Here is a 6,944-nt window from a genome sequence, read left to right as displayed (position 1 = left end):
ATAGGGTGTACGAGAGGGTCGTTTGTCTAAAGAAGAAGCATCTACGAGCAAGAAGTATGGAGGTAGTTTCTCTAAGTTGAAGGAGGGGGAAACCAATTCAGTATTTGTGGGGAAGCAAAGGAGGCGTCATGTGAGAAAAAATTCTAAATCCCAGCGGCATCATCAAGTATCCTCTGTCATTCCAGTATTCACCAACAACTCAACAATTCAATCAATACCAGTTCAACATCAACAACACCATTCTAGCGGTAAATTCATGATCATCAAGTTATGGATAAGCAAGACATCAAATAATAAGAGTCACCACCGCGCTTTTATTGTTTCCAAGGGAAAAAGGTAAAAGTACGAACAAAACCCAAAAATAAGAAGTTTTCAAATCAAAACTAATAAAATGCCAGAGATTACAGGTAAGGGGGTTGGTTACACAGAGAGAAGGTGTTAGCACCCAAAATGTCCTAGGTACAACTAGGGAGTCCTTTCTTGTGCGCATATGTATTTTGTACAAAGTGATATTAACAAACCAATAGAATGGGGGGATGAGAAAAAAATTCATTAATTATATTTTTGTGTTTGACAAGACCTTTGTACTTGTGCCTACGTACCAACATAAAAATGAGGGATCAAAACCTCGTAGTTCGTGATACAAATTTCAAAGTGGATGTATTGCTTTTAATCAAAAATTAAGTTTGAAAGGCACGAGGGCCTAGAAAATGGTTTGAATGAGTTAGTTCTTTTTGGATTTTGAAAATTTTAAGTCAAGTATAATTAAGTTTAATTACAAATTTGATTTAAGAAAAGAAGTTTGAAAATGCAATGGCATAAGGCCAAAGTTTCTAATTTGCAAAGGGTCTAAGTTAAAAAAGACAAGAACAAGCAAATAAGTTTTTAAAAGGAGTGAGAGATTTTGAAATTAAAGAGATGGGGAGGAGATGAAGAGACTAATCCTAAGCATAAATTTAAAAGTTAAGAGTTGAAAAGATCTGACCAATAGACTACAATCCAATAGACAAGAATGCCATATAGAAACCCCCAAATTCCCTTGGATTTTAGAATCCAGAAACAAACAATGCACACAATATTAACTTGAAGAGAAAGGCATCAAATAAAGATAGCCACATCCAAGCTTTAGCTACTCCATGATCTCCTTCACATTTGCCCATGTAACATATGAATTCCACAAGTCACAGGTTCAGAATAACAGCTTCACAATGATCATGTTGCCTAAATTCTAAGTCCAACTGTCTCAGATCAAACCAACAATCTACACAAGAAGTTTTTTTAGTTTTTTTTTTCTTATTATGTACATTAATGGTCAAAGACCACACAAGCATACAAAATATACACAAGAAAAATATATCACAAAATATGGTCCAAATGGACAAAGTGAAAATGACATTAACATAAACAATTAGAATGGAATGAATAATGGAAAATGAATAAGGGTTAAAGATAAAGTGCATTAAAAGTAAAAGACTTGAAATTAAATGTTAGTTGTTAATGAGTTAGAAGTTAGTATTGCTTTTTCTTGTTATTGTTTAAGTAATTCTTTGGAGAACACTCAACCTACTTATCACAAGCATAGATCCTTGAACCAAGACATCTTCCAAAGGAAGGAAAAAAGGTCAAGTTTCCACACAATACCATGAAAGAGGGGAAACTTACAATCTCACTAACTAGAATGCTATGCCTTTTATGTCAAAAATTTAGCGCTATGTTAAGCAATCGTAATTGAACTTATGTAGAAGTCATAACTATTTGAGGTCGGGCAATAGAGTTTTGGTGTTAATGCATGTTAGAGACATAGTATAATGGATTATGCTCATGAAACATACCACACACAAAAATAATATGCAAAATAGGTGGCCTAATCTCATCCATACTTATGTTGATTTTGCAATCAACTAGCCTTAGGATGTTGAGATATCAGAGGTCAAATGAAAAGGATGCATAAAGAAGGGGAATTAGATGAAGAGGGAGGGGAATTGATCAAAACTCAAATTATACAAAGGAGGACTTTTACCAAATTAAGATCATTCATTCATTTTGGGAGATGGAATGTACATTCCATCCATCCGCTAAATCCAATGATCTTAACCTAACAAAGTCAAATCAACCTTGACCAAGGCCCAACAACATAAGTCAAACTTATACAAACAATCAAAATGGCTCAACACAATTATTTGGCCCTTATTCAATTTAAAAATACTAAAAATAATGCATTAAATTAAATATGGTTTGTCAAATTCCTAAAATCTCATCAAAACACAAAAGAAATGGCCATGAGATTTATCATAGGTCAAACAAAGTCAAAGGACCTTAGAGAAAAAATTTCAGAATTTTTTGAGACTTAATAGTATTTTTAAACAATTAAAAATATTCATAAAATCAATTAAATTATGAGAAATATTAATAATGATCCAAAAAATAATTTTAATTCAAAATATGAAAGAGGATTTTATTTAAATATTTTTGGTGAAACTCTTATATTTTTTGGATCAATATTAAAATTAATATGAATTAATGAAAATAAAACAAATTAAATGAAATTCAAATAATCAGAAAAAACGTGGACCACTTGATCTCCCTCATTAATTAAGGTGGCTGATCAAGTGGTCATCAACATGCTTTCCACCATGGACTTAAGTCAATGTGCCACAGGAATGGTAATCAAAACCAACACGTGAGATTAAAACATTTAAAACAAGATTAATGGCTCAAAACCTCTCCAGCACACCACCGACGCTGGAACTCTGGTAAGTTTCTCGTGCGAGGCTCACCGGACTGGTTCAGTCATCACCATCACATAAATGAAAAAGGAGGACATGATCTGAAAGAAAAAATAGCATAGAGCACGAATTTGACCTCAATTTTAACTAACTCCACGTATATAGAAAGATACGAGGAGTTGAATTTTGAGGTGTGTCAACTGAGTTGCTTCGATTTGACCTCAAAGCAACTCAATCTTCTTGCCTACATTGGTAGGACTTCAGACAACCAAAGATCCAAGAGAATTAATGAGAATTAGGTGAGAATCAAAGAGAAGAAGATTTCTGAAAAATACCTTTAATGCTGTGCAGAACTGGATCCTGCTTGCTTTAAACTTGACTTGATCACACTCGAGGAGCTTGCAGAAGTGGTTTGACAATGGAAAAAAGCTTTGGATCCTGGAGTTTTTGAATCTCCAAACAGTAAGATTCAAACTCAATTTTCAAGTTGAAAATTCTCACGTTTTCCTTTGAATTGTGAGGGTTTAAAAAGAGGGGGCAAAGCTGGCGGGCAAGGTCTGTTTGAAATGAGCTCAGAGGTCATGTATTTATAGCATTTGGGATTGATAATTGCACACTTGAAATTTTGCTAAATTTGGCAATGTCATGCACAAGCTTGCATGGGCGTGTACAAGCCCATGAAGCAATCCATTTTGATCCAAATTCAACTGAATTGAAGTTCAAATGAGACTTGAATGGCAAGGCAATATAATGTGAGGTTTTGGACATTTGATCTTTCCACTTGATGCAGACCTGTTAAGACCATGCACAACCCTAGCAAACCTCATCCAAAATGCATGAAATAAGACTCTTTGAAAATCTTATATCAAGGGGAACAACTTTGATGTTGGACACTTTTTCATTTGGAACACAGATAATGGTGAATTTTGAGGTGGAAGTTTGGAAATTTCAACATGTTGAATTTTTTTAAGTGTCAAGTCATATATCTCAATATTCCACCTTGCTTAACTTTTCATGTGAGATCCAAATGAAAAAAGTTCCTTAATAAAAGTTGTAGCTCTTTCAAAAACCTTCAAAATAGGCACCAATCTCATGTCATTTGGATCTAGAATGATAGAGTTATGCATTTTTGAAGTTGAGGAAAATCACTTGTTCAATGGTATAGGGCAAAAATGACCTATAATGTATCCTCATATCACATGCTCATAAAAGTTTAATTATCTCTCACTCCAAACATCAAAGTTGAAGTAGACATCTTGAATTCGATTGTGCAACTTGGAAATCTTTCATTTCATAACAATTGAGCAAGTTATGGCCTTGAGAAGTTGACTTTCAAATTAGGGTTTAGACAAAATGACCTATAATGTTTGAACATAGAAAATGATTTTCCAATCAAAACTAGCTCTAGGGTCTCAAAATGAAAGTTGTTTGGAATGTCATTTAGAGTAACTTTGCTCTTGGAATCATTTTCATATGGTGAAAAGTATAGGAGATAGGGTCTAGGGAGACCCAGTTTTGATCAGATGAATTCATTTGGCCAACCACCATCAACCAACTTGCTAACCTCAAATTCTCTTGACTTTTTAGGCTCATGGTAGATCATATATGCATAAGATAATGAAATTTTAAGTGTCCCTTGATAAATTTGATCAATTGGTGAGGAAGCTTGTTGAAGAAGTTACTCAAGATACCCAGACAAACTAGGGTTTCCAATGCAAACCAATTCCAAACTCTTGAAGAATATTTGATCAAAGTAACATATGAAGATCATGGGGACTCATATATGATGCTTAGAGACATTGTGGATCATTCCTTGGTTGTGCTCTTGTAGCCCTGAGGGTCTTAAACCCTATATATGAGCTTGCTAGATCAATGGGGATCATGCCCTGCCTACAAAAGAGTTAGGCAAATGGAAAGACATATTTTTGGTATTTTGGTTAGTAAAAATGATAATATACAAGTATGATACAATCACATGGTGCTTGGTGATCTCTCCCAAAACAAAACAACTGAAAGAGGGGTAAGGAGGATGCCAAGGTATGATCCCAATGCTAATGCATATGATGAAGATGAATGAGGGATCTTAGGGTCAAAATTGGGGTCTTACAGCTGCCCCTATTTAAGGACATTCTAACTGAGGAGGCGAAGGTTAAAATATTCATATCGACTCAGTATAATGGGCTTAAATAACAACATAGAAACAAATTTTTGTCCCTAAGAGACCTCATGATGCATATGATATGAATGTAAAAGCGAATTCTCTGTGGGGAAATATTGCCACAAAGGAAAAGAAAATTAGAGAGACTTAAGGTCCGCAGGAACACAATGCATTCCATAAGGAAAACTCATTGAGGAGACAGAGACTCTGGATTAAAGAGGTTGTGTGTAGGCTAGGCTACGACTTAAAATTGTTAGGGGACTAGAGGAATTCCATAAAAGATGGAAAGACTCAGCCGGGGAAACAAAAGAAACTCTGCAGGGGAAAAAAATAAATAAGAATAAAACTGAAGTACTCGAATCATGCAGGAAAAGCGATTTCACTAAAGAAATATGCACTCAACTCAACTAGGGAAGAAATAAACTTCAACACAGGATGAGCAGAAATCTATTATCCACTACCTATTACCGGGTAAGGAGATGATAAAGATCTGACAGAGAGGACACCCGTCATCGGTTAGGATGAACATATCAAGGATGACTCACTAGGAATCACCACCAGGAGGGAGTATTCATTACCGGTTACTTGGGTAAGAATAACCTTGCTGGGGGAAAACTGCAGAAATAGGATTTACAACTACCAGTTACTGGGCAGAAAACCAAAGATGAGAATATTCGTCACCGGCTAAGATGAACATATCAAGGATAAACTTTCCCGAGGAAATTAAGGAGGATATCCGTCATCGATTAAGATGAACATATCAAGGATAAACCCACTAAACAAAAAGTAGGAATTACATCTATCAAATGCTGGATAGAAAACCAACAAAGAAAAAATCCGTCATCGGTTAGGATGAGCATATCAAGGATAGACTCTGTGAGGAGAGAAATAGGGATTACACCTATCAGTTACTGGATAGACTACCATCAAAGAGAATATCCGTCACTAGTTAAAGGGAACATATCAAGGATATACTCTACAAAGGGGAGAAAAATAGGATTTACAACTACCGGTTACTGGGTAGAAGACTGCAAAGAGAAGGAAATTCGTCATCGGTTAGGATGAACATATCAAGGATTAACCCTCTGGGGAACAAAATTGGGACTACAAATACCTTTTTACTTGGTAGAATACCAAAGGTGAGAGCATCTGTCATCGGTTAGGATGAACATATCAAGGATAAACTCAAAAAGGGGAAGAAAATATCTGTCATTGGTTAGGATGAACATATCAAGGATATACTTCCTGGGGAATGACAAAACTGAATCCATTGGGAACTCCACCGAGGAGAATACATGGGTACATTTGTCGGGTATTGGGCAAGAAGTAGCAAACTGCAAACTAAGAAGGATATTACCGGTTACTGGGTAATAAACTCTTAGGGGACCTAAAGCCTCTATCTAGGTAAGAGCTAGAAAGAAACGGTCAGTCAAGACTCAACCCAATGAGGATATAACTCAAGGGGAGTGGTTTCATCCAGATAATCAACTGGGGAGGAAACTGAAGCAATAATGATCCACGAGGAAATAACTCAGTGGGGAAAATAGAAAGGTTAAAGTCTTTATTCTTAAGGGGCTAACACTCTACAATTGAGGGAAGACATACATCTAACTCATATGGGGATAAAGTACTGCCATAACAGAGAATAATAATCACAGGAATGAATCAACCACTGTGAACACGTTAATATGCAATCGTGAAATTATATGAGTGTATATATCTATATGTATATGATGATTATGCTGACAAAACAATCGCAAAGGATACAAAGGTGTCGCAATTTTGGTTCATCGGTACAATTCTCGGTCAATCCACAAGAGAGGGAGACAAATGCCGGAGAAAAGAGAGATCAACATCCCAAAAGCTCAAACCTAGCTGGGGAAGGAGGAGATCTGCTGAAAAAATGTTATCGAGTCTGCGAGGAATTTTAGGTCAACACCATATCAAATGGGAGACAACCCTGCAGAGGAACAAGCGCGAAAAGCTGCTCAGAAACCAGGAGGAAACTCTGACTGGGAGAAAATCTGATGGTGATTGGTGAGGAAACCAAAGCTCTATTG

The sequence above is a fragment of the Lathyrus oleraceus genome, chromosome 2 (genome assembly GCF_024323335.1).
Source record: "Lathyrus oleraceus cultivar Zhongwan6 chromosome 2, CAAS_Psat_ZW6_1.0, whole genome shotgun sequence".
In the NCBI taxonomy this organism is placed as follows: domain Eukaryota; kingdom Viridiplantae; phylum Streptophyta; class Magnoliopsida; order Fabales; family Fabaceae; genus Lathyrus; species Lathyrus oleraceus.
Note: the sequence above shows the minus strand (reverse complement) of the source record.